This window comes from Centroberyx affinis, unplaced genomic scaffold, assembly GCF_046629955.1.
Source record: "Centroberyx affinis isolate AG114_WGS23_722 - 3 ecotype Tasmania unplaced genomic scaffold, CSIRO-AGI_Caff_v1 ptg001156l_1, whole genome shotgun sequence".
Taxonomy (NCBI): domain Eukaryota; kingdom Metazoa; phylum Chordata; class Actinopteri; order Beryciformes; family Berycidae; genus Centroberyx; species Centroberyx affinis.
Window position 1 is genome coordinate 8,162 of NW_027279688.1, and position 13,729 is coordinate 21,890.

Below are 13,729 nucleotides of genomic sequence, written 5' to 3' on the forward strand. Positions count from 1 at the left end.
ACACCCACTCCCACCACAATGGGGATGTCATGTTTCTCAAGCACTGGCAGCCAAGACGGAGACTGCTGTGTCACTCTGGCATGCACGAGATAAACAAATATACACAAGTGAAATCTTGTCGATCTATTGCGCTAAAGGCAATGAAAAGTCCTGGTTGAAAATGATTGGAAGGGTTTTCTGACCATGTGAAACACTCACACAAAACAGTGTTTGGTCTTAAAAACATCCTTCACCTCAGTATCTTTTTATTTCACCTACCTGGGGGCATTGCTGGTCATAGGGGACAGGGAGGTGTTCCTCTTCAGCCACTCCGTGAGCTCGGTGTCATTGGCAGACTTGGCCGACTGCGCTGGGTGAGCCTGCTGGCTAGCGTTTGGATGCACCTGATCTGACGTGGTGACCTGACGGACAACTGGAACCTCAGGGTCTGAAGTAGACGGGCTGGAGCGCTGATCAGGAGGGCGGATGGTCGAGACAGAGGGTTGGAGCTGAAGAGGGGTTCTCGGTTGGATTTCGGGTGGAAGAGCCTCTGTTTGTGGTGGTGGAGGTGGCGTGTGGAGTGGTTGAAGTTGGGTTGGAGGTGATTGAGGAAGCGGAGATATGGTTAAAGGTGGTTGAGGCTGTGTTGGGGAAGGATGATCCTGAATCTGGGACTGTTGAGGCTTGGTTAGTGGAGACTGACTTTGGTGTGGAGGAGGTTGAGGTTGTGTGGAAGGTGGATGATGAGGTGAAGGTGAATGAAGATGGGACAGGGGAAAAGGACTTTGGGTAAAGGGTTGTTGAGGATGAGTTTGAGATATTTGTGAGAGGGTTGATGAAGGCTGGCGACTGGTGTTTTGATCTAGGAGTTGGTCTTGGTATTGTTGCAGCTTGGTTTGTGAAGGCTGGGTTGGGGATGGCTCATGGTGGGATTGGGAAAAAGGACTTTTGGTGAAGGGTTGTTGAGGATGAGTTTGAGAAAGTTGCAGCTCAGCTAGCGAAGATGAAGACAAGGTGACCGAATCTGAATGATGGAGCTCAGCTTGGGTTACAGGACTCTGTGTGTGAGTCAGAGAGTATGGAGCCTGCTTGGGAAAGCCAGAGGGTCTAGTCAGTGAAAGCTTTGATGGTAACGGAGGCAATGCTGTCTCAGTGAGAGGAACTATGATTTCACTGGGTGGAGACACAGCGAGGACGTCAGAGATTTGGGATTCATGCTTTACAGATTGCGTCAGCGGTTCAGCGAATTGATGCTGGAATTGTGTACGCGATGACATTTTTGTCAAATGGGATAGACTTTGGGAGAGCAGATACTGGATGCTAGTAACCAGAAGCTGATTGCTGACCACTGGTGGTTGACTGTGTGCTATTGGTGGTTCAGTATTTGAGATTAAATGAGGAGCACTGGTCACTGGCGGCTGTGTGAGGAGTTCTACTGACTGGAAGTTCAGATAAGGAGGAGGTGGCAACATAGGAGGCTGCATCTGTGTGAGTATGGGCTGGGTCGGATTGGTTGTGGGCTGATTCGGTGGCTGTTGTGAAGAGTGAGGGACCGGTGACTCTGGTGGCTTCTTTAGCCCAACCATGGTTCCCCTTGGAGATGTAGAAAAAGATGTGATAGTGATAGGCCTTTTTGTGGTAGGATTGCAATGTGATCCAGGGCCTGGAAATAGAGAAAAAATCATCAATTAATGCACTGTCTCAATTTAATACCCATTTAATTTGTGATTCAAGTACATACACATGGTCTCCTTGTGTTGGGTCTGTACATGTGGATAATGGGTTGCCCCAGATTCACTCGATTGGGAAATTTCCCACTCTTCATCAGTGTTGGTTCTCTACAAAATATGAAAATGGAGGCTCTCAGTTTTTCAGAACACAACGGCAGGTAGGAGCAAACCTTGTAAAGAAAGATGACACAATCAGAACGGCACCCAAAATGATCCACAAAACAGGTAATGAGCAGGTACTGAGCCACAACTATCAGAGGAATGACGTCATTTGATCAATGTTGCATTTCTACCCACTGACAATGGCAAGTCACCACATAAGCTATAGCAGAGACTTTCACAACATCCTTACTCACGGCAGACAAAATCAGCCTTGTCTGCTTGCCTCTATCAGCTGGGTGATCTTCAGCTTAGGATAGAGGAGATAACGGTCAGCATGAGGGAAAACTTGCGTGTGTGCTGTCAAGTGTTATGATGAATACTTGTGTGTGTGTATGTGCATGTATGTGTGTGTGATTGTGTGTGTGTGTGTGTGCGTGCGTGTGTGTGCAGGTATCATGACCATCTCTGGAAGTAACACAAGGCCTCACAAGTAGGCTTTTTGCAAAACTTGAAAATATGTGTGCATTGCATTCCCCATACAATGATAGCATGCCACACACATACACACACACACACACACACACACACACACACACACATACAAACACATACACACACATGCATGTTCACACGCACACCCACACACACACACACACACACACACACACACACACACACACACACACTCACTCTGAATACACTGTGATAGGACAACATGTGTGTATGTTTATTATTAATTTGGTACTCTGCCATTAAAGAGGATGGATGGTTAAACAGTGACTAGATACTAACGTACCAGTGATAGTGAGGGTGGTTTGTCTCTGTTGTCTTCCTGCTCGGTTCTCAGCAGTACAGTAGTAGTCACCTGCGTCGGCCCGCTGCACATTGGTAATATGTAGAGCCCCATCGTCTACACAGGCAGAAAGATCACAAAGAATATAGTACAGACAAGAGGTTTGTATGCACATCCAGTCTAAGTGCTGGGCAGATTGGAGTTTTAGTTACACAAACATTTCTCAGTAGTGTTGCCGACTCTTTTCCTAGGAAATTAAGTATTGGCTGCTCAAAAAGTCGATAGAAGTTGCCAGATGACACCAGTGCTAATTTGCATATCAATACACTTGCCACAGTCCCCGCTTTTTGTTTATGAGAAGAGCTGTGATCATCAGACATCTTTGGTTAGATAAGGAAAGAAACGGAAATCAACATCAGTTGTTTAGATTTGACACAAAGTTGCCAAGTCGGCAACAGTGTTTGTCAGAAGCAGAGCTGCTCTGGAGGCAGAAATGATTTAGACCTCAATGGGCGGAGCCACAGGACCACAGTTTTCAGAGCACAGGTTAGCTAACTGGCAAACTTTAATGGCAAAAAGGGAACTCTGGTCAAAATTCAAATAAAAAATATGCCAATGGCTTCTTTTTTTCATTCATTAGAGGCTATTAGCTAGTTAGCTAGTTACACAGTAAATATAGGGTATTAAGGCTCGTTTGAACTTGGAAGGCTAACTAGTTAACCTACTATAGATTACTTAGTATGGTTAGATTGGCTATTTTCAGTCAGTAGCAAGAGTACTAGGCTTCATAATATTAGCTTCCTCCTCTCTTATCTCTTGCCTTTCACTGGGGTATTGAGGTTTAACTCAACCAATGAGATTATTTCTGCCTCCAGAGCAGCTCTGCCTCTGAGAGATGTTTGTATAACCACAATTTTAATCTGCAGATACTGGGCCGATGTATGAATCATCAGAAGGTTGATAAAACACCATTAGTTGCCTTTTCATCATTTATTGATCTCACAATCTCACAGACAATGTTTTGATACAGCAAAACCTCTGTCACTGTTACTGGAAGACATTATCAACTGAACTTTAAATTATGACGCTGACTTATGTTGCTAGAAAGATTTGTATCATTTAATCAGGGATAGAAATAAAAAGACTATAAAGACAGCACCAGTGTTGTCTATCAAAAAGCACAATCACACCATTTCTTCCTCAGGAAATTGAGAAATTGAGATAATTTGTTGAGATAATTTGATAATTAATGTCACTACAAATGTCTTGTATACCCTCTACCTACACATGCTGGCTGGTGTTGTTTTTTGATGGTGTAGCATGTTGGCAAGGCAGCTTTACTAGAGAAGGCAAAACAAAGTCAGAAAGCTGCCTCCAGACTCCCTGGAGATTGTGAGAAATTGCATGATAAATAGGGAAACCATACACTAACATGGACAATATGGTCCAACAACTATAACGTGTATTCAGGGACTGTCAAAGTGTTTTCCGTAATCGCCTTGTTCTGCCCTGCTGCATACCTTTAATTTCCCTTACAGGATCAATAGAGTAAGTAACAGTAAAATGGGTCCCATCGTGTTCTGAAGGACTCACCGTCTATGTGTGTGTCGTCATTGGGGCCGATGGAGGTGTGTGTGTCCGCCCCGCCTCTGGTCCAGGTGTATGTGATGGGGAGAATCCCTATAGCTCTGCACGGCAGGACCGCCGAAGCTCCCGTCCTGCTGCTCACCTGCCGCACGAAGGACACTATGATGGGACTCACTGGGAGAAGGGAAGAAAGGTGGAGACACAGAGAGTTCCAACTTATATTTTCCACATCATTTCTCAACACACAGGATATGACTCACATATCAGGAGATCAAGACTAATGTCATGTAACTGTCATGCTTCGGACCAAGGCTGTAGTATTCAAGTCTAGGTCTTGGTCTTGAGTCCAGTCTCGAAAACACTTTTTTGACATCTTGGGCTTGTCTCGGTCTTGCATCTGTTTTTGACTTGGACTTACCTTGGTCTCGGCCACGATTGGATATTGATTCAACTTTTTCTTTGTCTATCTAAAAGTGTAAAAAATGGGTCATTTTATTGATGTTTGTTTTATTTTCTCCCCAGCAGTATATACAACTTAAGGGATTTCACCTCTAGAAACCCTTCTATGCATTGATTAGTTGGATGCTGAAGGGTTTAATGCAGAGCAGATTTCAGATAGGTGTACTATACATTTCTGTTCATCCTTAAGAAACGTTTTAGTCAATATTTTTGCATTTGGAACAAAATTTACACCATTTACTGCTATTTTGGTCTTGGTCTTGAATAGGACTCAATTTGCTCTGGTCTCGGTCTTGACTTGGTCTCGATCCTCTTTGGACCTGGTCTTGACTTGACTCTGACTTGAGACTACAGCCCCGCCGCTGAGACATATTTTGATGCTTTTGAATTGACCCAGCGTGAGTTCCTCAGTGGTATTTGCACAGTGGTAAATAAGGTCGCAAGCTGTTAGCGCATCACTGATGTGAGAAAGCTGATGTGAGAGTTACCAGCGACTCTTAGCGTGGTTGTGCTGCGGTCTCGGCCCAGAGTGTTGGAGGCTTCACACGTGTACGCCCCATCGTCGTAGCTCCTGACTGACAAGATGTGAAGGGTGGCGTTTCTCACTCTGTATGAGAAAGACGCAAACGGTCACATGCTACTGTAAGATGATCAGAATCAGAATCAGAATACTACTAATATCAGAAATACTGATATTGATCCCCGAGGGGAAATTGGGTTACGTTGCAGTTGCTCACATTCTAGAAGAGAAATATATATAAGCATAGAGAAATTATAAGAAAAATATAAATAAGAAAATAAGAAATATGTAAAATATGTGCATTATACTATAATATATAACAATAATAATGATAATATAGAAATAAGAGAAATAAGAATTATGTCCAAATATGTGCATCATACTACAATATATACAACAGTGTAAATAATTAAATAAATAATAACTGCACAGTTGAATTATTGCACAAAATTATTACTAGAATCAGTATTGCACAGTTTAAAATATAAATTATAAATTATGGGGTTATGAAACTGCTGACAGGGGTGAAATAAGTCTAAGAGCCAGTCTATTGACTGACACTCTGAGTTGAAAAATGTCGTTACAGCAGTGCTTCCTGTGGTTTTGCTAGTGTGCCAAAAGGTTACAAGGCGGAAAATATTCTAATGCCTTAAGTGTAATCCCATTGGTTATTACTTCAACTTTTCCTGTACCGTTCACTGGGTAGAGAATTGCACTGCTAGGTTTAGGGGGCACTAATGCTGAAAATGCATGCACAGTACTGTAAGGAGCACTGGATAAAACCTTCCATTAAATTATATAATGTAAGTTACAATTAATATGTTGCACAACTCTGGTGTTGCATAAATTATGGTTCTATCACTAGGATGCAGAAAACAACTTGCATTACTTGCATGATTTAACATTTATGTTAAAGTATTGTCATTCCTTTTGTATAAAGATGCAACACGTAAACTCTTCAGAAAGTCACCATTTAATTTCATATATATATATATTAGATGAGAACATACCCCATAGTAATCTTGCCCCCAGTCTGCATGGAGTGGCCCTTCTTGAGCCAGCTGATGGACGGTGGAGGGTGGCCCCGCGCCTGACACTCCAGCAGCACCCGGGCGCCCACCGGCACCGTCACCGCCTGGGGCCACAGCCTCACTGACGGAGGGGCTGGCAGGGAGGGGGAAGGATGAGGAGGACTGTTAAAGGCTGATTAGGCTTCGACTGATTTATGACACAAAACAGATGCAACCATTTTCGCTCCATCACCAAGAATTGTTTGAAAAGTTTTGCTTGGTAGCTGGTTTAAAGACAGTTTTTGTTACAGTGTACTTATGTGTTTCTACTGTATAATATTCAATAAAGAATTGCCTGCCGTATTATGATGATGCAGGATGGCTATGATGAGAAGGGACAGACTGATTAAGCAATATACAGTTTGATTGATCTATGACACGATATGGCAGGTCTGTCGTAACGGCATACCCAGCACAGTTAGGGTGACTCTTCTAGAGGTGACAGATCTGTGAAGGTGGGTGCTGGAGGCCCTGCAGAAGTAGGTCCCGCTGTCGGACTCCTGGACACTGGGGAGGCAAGAACAATGTAGACAAAACTTTGAGAGACACACACACACACACACACACTCTTAGAAAGGTTTTGTCAGAAAGCCAACAGAAACTTTTATGGTGTTTTTTTCTGTCTATGACCATGAATTACTGACATGTTGCAATGCCCTTTCAACACACTTGGTCCCAGGTTCACAAAACATTGCTGATTCAAGGTTTTTGCAGGACACTGATGATGTGTACTTTTATGCTTATGTACACACATGCATGTGCTCAAATACACACACACACTAATGATTTGTACTTTTAAACATAGTACTTTTAAACATGTGTGCTTGTCCACATGTGCTCAAAGACACAAACACACACATGCACAAAACAAACACATAAACTGACACTTACTTTTATGCATATTTACACACATGCATGTGCTCAAATACACACAAACACACATACATATACATACAAACACACACACACACCTGTGGAAGAAGAGGTCTCCACTGGGCGTCACAGTAAAGTGACCTCTGGGAATGAGAAGTCGGTTGTTTTTGAACCAGGAGACGTGAGCCGAGGGTCTGCTGTGGGGCGGCCGGCAGGTTACAGTGGCGTTCTCTCCTCTCTTCACCGTCAGGTTGGTTGGCTGCTGGACAAAACTCCAACCCATTACTGGAAAGAGAGCAGGGTGTCATTGAAGTGTATATTTGCAGGTTTGTGTCCCTGTGTGCGTTTCACAGTTCCCCATTTCACTGAGCTGCAGCAGTCAAGAGCTGTGACTAAACCTGCAGACAGACAAATATGCTGAATCAGTAAACAAAGACTCCATTCGCTAGTATCATGCCCATTCAAACTGAGGGAGCTGTGCCCCCTCGAACATTTGACATGTAACATCTGTAGTATTTAGTTATGATAGTTGTGTCATAGATTAGAACTTGGTAAACACCTCTCCCCCCTCCTCATGTTTTTAGCTCCCTCCACAAGATACATTGTTGTGCTTAAAAATGCAGCTAATGCCAAGCCAATAAGTCCCTTTTGTATGTGATTTTATTATCTATATTGTCTTCTGATTCACATCATGGACATATTTGTGAGAATTTGCACCCCTTAATGGTAGAAAGAGTGACAGGCCAATGGAAAAATCACTTCCAACATATATATCCCACAAATATCTTTTTCAGTAAAGCAAAAGAGAAAAATGCATGCAGAGTGACGCTAGGCAGATGGAAGAGGGACAGCAGCAACATCCTCTTTGCAACAGGGTTTATGGGAAATGTGGTCTTCATTTTGATATAAATACTAGCACAAACAACTACCACAAGCAACAGACAGAGGCTTGTCTTGACCATGAACTCATTTGTTTAGGATAATTGACTGTAGTTGTTGGCATACAGTACCAGCTGGAAGCAGGAAGGCTGACTGAGACTTGACTGTCTCTCTCTGGTTGGACGCTTCACAGTGATAGGAGCCCTCGTCCTCCTTGGACACATTCCTATGGGACAAGGCCAGAAATTACACTTTTATCTCTGCCTGAGAGGACACTAAAAACACAATACAAGAGCATCAAAGACTTCAGTAGAGTGTGGAGCGACCATTACAGCACACAAGACACATCTAAACATCATGTAATTTATGTGAAATATTGCTGAACAAACTCAGGAATCTTACAAATAGAATATGTTACTGTTATTAGCCTGTATAGATGAAATGAAACACATATAGTGCATCTTTTTGAAACACATCTAAAGCGTTTCATGGTCTAACCAAAAGAAATAAGCAGAAATAGAAGTAATTTTGCTTTAGTGCACACCTCTCAGCTCATCATATAAAAATGGCAATAAACAATAAAGAACAAATGTTCCTTTTTTCTGTCCAGTGTTGGACCTGAATACGAGCAGCTGTCCATTGTCCTGGAGGCTGAATGAGGCGGAGCAGTTGGTCAGGAGGCAGCCGTCTTTGAACCAGTGCACCATGGGAACAGGGAAGCCGCGAACGGCGCAGCGCATGAAGGCCTCCGTCCCCATGGCGACAGTGATGTTGTCAGGGCCCTCAGTGATCTGCAGCCTTCTAGGGACTCCTGCAAGAGAGATGGGGAAAACACACAGGCTGAGTCCCAACACTTTAACAAGTCATTTAATCTAGTATTGAGTCTTGAAATCTTATTTTTCATTAAAGTGAAAAAAAAAATCTGCCAATCTGCTAATTTCACTTTCTTACAGAAAAAAGGTAGAATTATCTCACTCAGTTGGTTTAAGAAAAATAAGATTTTTAGACTGAATTTGACTTGTAAAATGTGTATTTTTGTGGTGACCTTATATGCTCATGAATGAATGATTGTGATAGACTGTGACGGCCACCTGCACTACAGCTGTCAGATACACCAGTTAGCCCCCTGCAGGTATAAATTGATCAGGATAAACAAGCAAGAGACTAAAGGAAAACTTGTGGATTGACTCACCCAGCACAGTTAATTTAGTTGGCTTGCTCTCCCGGCTGATGTTCAATAAAGGATTGTGTGCGACACAAACGTATATCCCATCATCCTCTAGTGTCACGTTGGAAAGATGGAGAGTGCCGGAGGTCTTCTTCTGGTTACCGCCTCCATACTGACCCTGAACAGGAAAACACAGTAGTTATTATTTGTGAAGTGAGAATGCTTACAGACGTGTATAAACACACACATTCACACACTTACATCCATTTATGCATATTTTCATCCAAAGTGCCTTATGATACCATGAGTGTGCACATTCCCTCACCATGGCAGCAATGTTCCATACACATACATACACACACACACACACACACACACACACTAGAAATATCAGGCCAACATTGGCCCTTTATTAAAAATCAGGTATCAGCCATCATGTCGTCCACCACCTATATGATGGAGGTTCCTCCCTGACCACAGCTACATAAAAACAGTCAATAAAACCTGTAATTAAATGTATTTTCTTTGCACGTTATTTTCATTTCAGTGTTTACACATTTTAAGGTTGCAGCAGAGAGTGTGAGTGTTAAATGATGCTCTAAATGCTGTTTCAGAGGCTTTTCCACCCTGTCAGGGATACAATTCTGTGGTAAATCCTTGATATTTTTTGGCGTGAAAATGGTCAAATTCAAAAATATCAGCACAATCCAAAAATATCTGTATCAGGTATGGGCCTTCAAAAACCCATATCGGTCAAACACACACACACACACACACACACACACACACACACTGCTTACCTGAATCTGTCTACCTGTTGTGACCGGGGTCCCATCTCTGAGCCAGGTGATGTGTGCTGGCGGTGAGCTTTCCCCTGACACACACTGGAGGAAAACCCCCTGCCCCTCCCTGACTGTCTGGGCCTGGGGACTAAAGAAAACATCCTCCAAACCTAAAAGAAATTATAAAGAAGCTGAAAAAAAAAATACTTTCAAGTGCATCTCCAAATGGATTCAACACTTGAAAGTATTTATTTTACTATAATTACTATGGGGGCATGACTGATAATGTAGGCCTAATAACTGCCAGATTACATTATCAAGTTATTGCATTATAACTGCCAGATAATGTAATGACTTGTCATGTTATTACATTATCTGGCAGTTGTTACATTAGTTTCTACATGCTAAAGGTCACAAACCAGCTTTTTCCACTTGTACAACACTGCTGATGCGCTCGGATCCAGCGCCGGCGCTGCAGACGTATTTCCCCAGGTGTCTCTCTCTCAGCCGGGGGAAAACCAGAGAGCCGTCGGCCAGCTGGTGGATGTCCGGATCTACTAGAAAACCTCCTTGGTCCACGGGCTGTCCGCTGGCTCTGTCCCACCGCACCGACAGCGCCCTCTGCTGCCGGGAGTCGTACACTGCGCAGCGCAGAGCCAGAGGAGCTCCCAGCTCCGCCAGCCCATCCTCCGGCTGGGTGGAGAACACTGCATGAGGAGAGGAAAAGGTGTCACACGTCTGGACTGCGAAGGGGACGCTTATGCTTAACCTGAATGTTGCTGGGACTACTTGTCTGTTAAGAAAATGCAGCCATTCAATACACTCTGGTGGGTCTTGGGTCTGGTGGGGACTAAGATAGACTATTCCCCTGATGTCACATGCATTTTCTACCAGTATGGTGCTTTACACACAGCTTTAGACACAGCTCATTGGCTGTGGCTGTCATTTGATTATAATAACCTGTTAATTTATTACAATCACCTGCTATTTTACTACCAAGATGGCCATGTGGTGATGTAACAGAATGCTATGAATTGGAAAGAGCTGATTGACAGCACAAAACTGATTAATGCATTATGTTAAACTACATATTTGAAATCTTTACTGTTTTGTTTATTTCAGCCATTGTTCCTATATGGGGTATTATCCTTGAATATTATTTTATTTTTAACTTTTGTTTTTAATTCAAGAACAATAACTGTACAGTATCACATAAACATTAGAATAATATAATAATAGCAATAATATAATATAATAATATAATAATAATAATAATAATAGTAACCTTATTTATAAAGAATAGATAAAGATCAGCTACATTTTATCAAAAGTCTCAAAAGATCTTGAGGATCATTTGAAAATGTCAATATTATGCATTTTCATGAAGCAAATGACATCATATCACATTAATTTGTCGAACTGCATTGGTCCTAAGAATATCCATTTTGTCTCAGCAGAATATCTCATTGTGCCGACGATTAAATGCCTGGTTTTTCCCAAACACGTGATCCATCTCAGTTGCATCAAACTTCAATCAGATCACACCTTTCAGAGCTCCATGGAAATTCACGTTGCTAGGTTACTGATGAAGCTGGGCTAGTTTTTTTTTTTTTAAGCACTTGTCACATTATACATGGGGTATGGAAATTAGCATGGGCTCAATACTAACAAGAGACAATCAATGACATAAGAATTATTTGCCATGGATGTCTAGTCATATTCAGTAGGCCTTGGCTTGCAAATTATATGACGAGAGAAACATGCCTGCACAAACTGATTTTGCAAGGAGGGGAGGATTCATTTGCAGTGGACGTAGATTCTTATTTTGCTTTCTTCTATCCACATTATCCTTTTTCAGTGCAATGCCTAGTGTTTTCAATTGAGTTTATCACAATAGAATACTATTCTGCCATAAAATGCCATGACACACTGCTAACATCATGCATTTGTAACAGACTAGGTAAGAACAAGGATCTTCAAACATCTCCCAGCTGGCCCAGGAAAGAGGAATCCTTTTGGCCGAGGAGGGACACTTAGTCAGGGATTGCTCAGCGACACACTGAGTTTTGGCTTCACTCACCCAGTTCGGATGAGACTGGCTGGACAGAGAACAAGCCGGAGAGGATGAGCAGGCAGAGGTGGGAAGTCATCAGCGGGGGAGACCAGATGGAGACGGAGCCGTGCATCCTACTGCAGCGCTCCCTGGGAGGCGTGAGGAGACGCCCAGACAGCTTCATCCATGGTACCAGCTGGGAACATCTGGGCACACACATAAAGTCCAGCAGAATTTAAAACATAAATTTGGTGGTTTTCAACTTAAACTCTTTTTATCCCATAATTTTCGATCATACCATTCGATTCTGACCAAAATTGCTTTATGATTACTCTTTACGTCTCTCCAAAAATCAACCCCAATAGCACCCAAACCATGACTTTTTTCCACATATTGATACTCACACTTTATCTTACAACTATCACTATTTAAGGCAGTCGCAGCCGGCCGGCAAAGAGTAAGCAAGGAAGTGCTGAAGCAGTGGCCAAGGTAGCATCATAACTGTACGAGATACACCTGACTTTAGATCATTTTAATTTCCATCTTTTTACTGACATGTCTCCTCACAAAACGAGTGTCAGTATGTTGAAAAAGGCATGCTTTAGGTGTTTTTGATGTTGATTTTTGGAGCATCCATTGGCCTTATACAACTGTACTGGAGAGCCACTCCCATGCATTAAAACATTAGTAGCTCTATAGTAAAGCAATTGAGGAGATTTCGGTCAGAACTGATTGGTATAATGGAAAAAAGATGGGAAAATAGGGTCCAGGTTGGAGTTATGCTTTCATTTTTCTCTGATGCACTCACTCCATCATTACCACATCTTATAACACAGTCATGTCACTATTCAAATTAGATAGGTGTGCATATGCATTTTTGCACTACAACAATGCTGCAGATGCTCTGTGAAAAGATTCATTTTTGATCAGTTCCCAGCAAATATGCTCAGCAGATGAATTTAACATTTGGTCTTTCTCTCTATCTCTCTCTCTCTTTTGCTCTCCATGCCTCCCCCCCTGTCTCTCTCTCTCCCTCCCTGCTTCATTCCTATTTTGGTTGTGATTCTGTGGCACCGCAGCAATCGCAGCTCAGCTTTGTCCTCTTTAGTCCCTTGAATGGGGCCAGCCACTTTATAGAGCTCACGCTGTGGCCCTCCACTCAATGAAAGTGACATGAAAAGAGCCTGCGGAGCTTTGTACTGTGAAGATCAGTTATCGGTCCCTGGAAGGAAAGCTAGCCGTCTGATCATATAGGCTTTCATGATCCTCAATATGGCCATGTAAGGACAGATCCCTCATTGTCTGAACGTGGCACACTTTTTGCTCATGCAATCCTGAATTTGTGCAAGTAAATATCACAGGACTGAAGGGAGATTATCTAAGGGAAACATACCCAAGGTATAGTTTTGATCTCAAGAAGCTCATTGATCTGAGAAAATGTATGATGAAAGGGTTGACTAAAATCGAATGTAAAATAACGATGAAGGTGAGAGGGTTTGGTTTGCATTGTAAGGATGTGGACATTTTACAGAGAGACCAGAGAATAGTATAAAGAGATATTTTGTATGAAATGATAGTGTGATATTTTAGGATTTGCGATTCAGCATGTGTATTCAGTCAAGACAAATATAGTCACTGAATGATGTAGTCACCTCACCTCAGATTTCATCACTACTCATTTGCATGGTTATGGTGTATTGTAAGGGGATAAAGCTTTAGTGAAATCGGCAAACT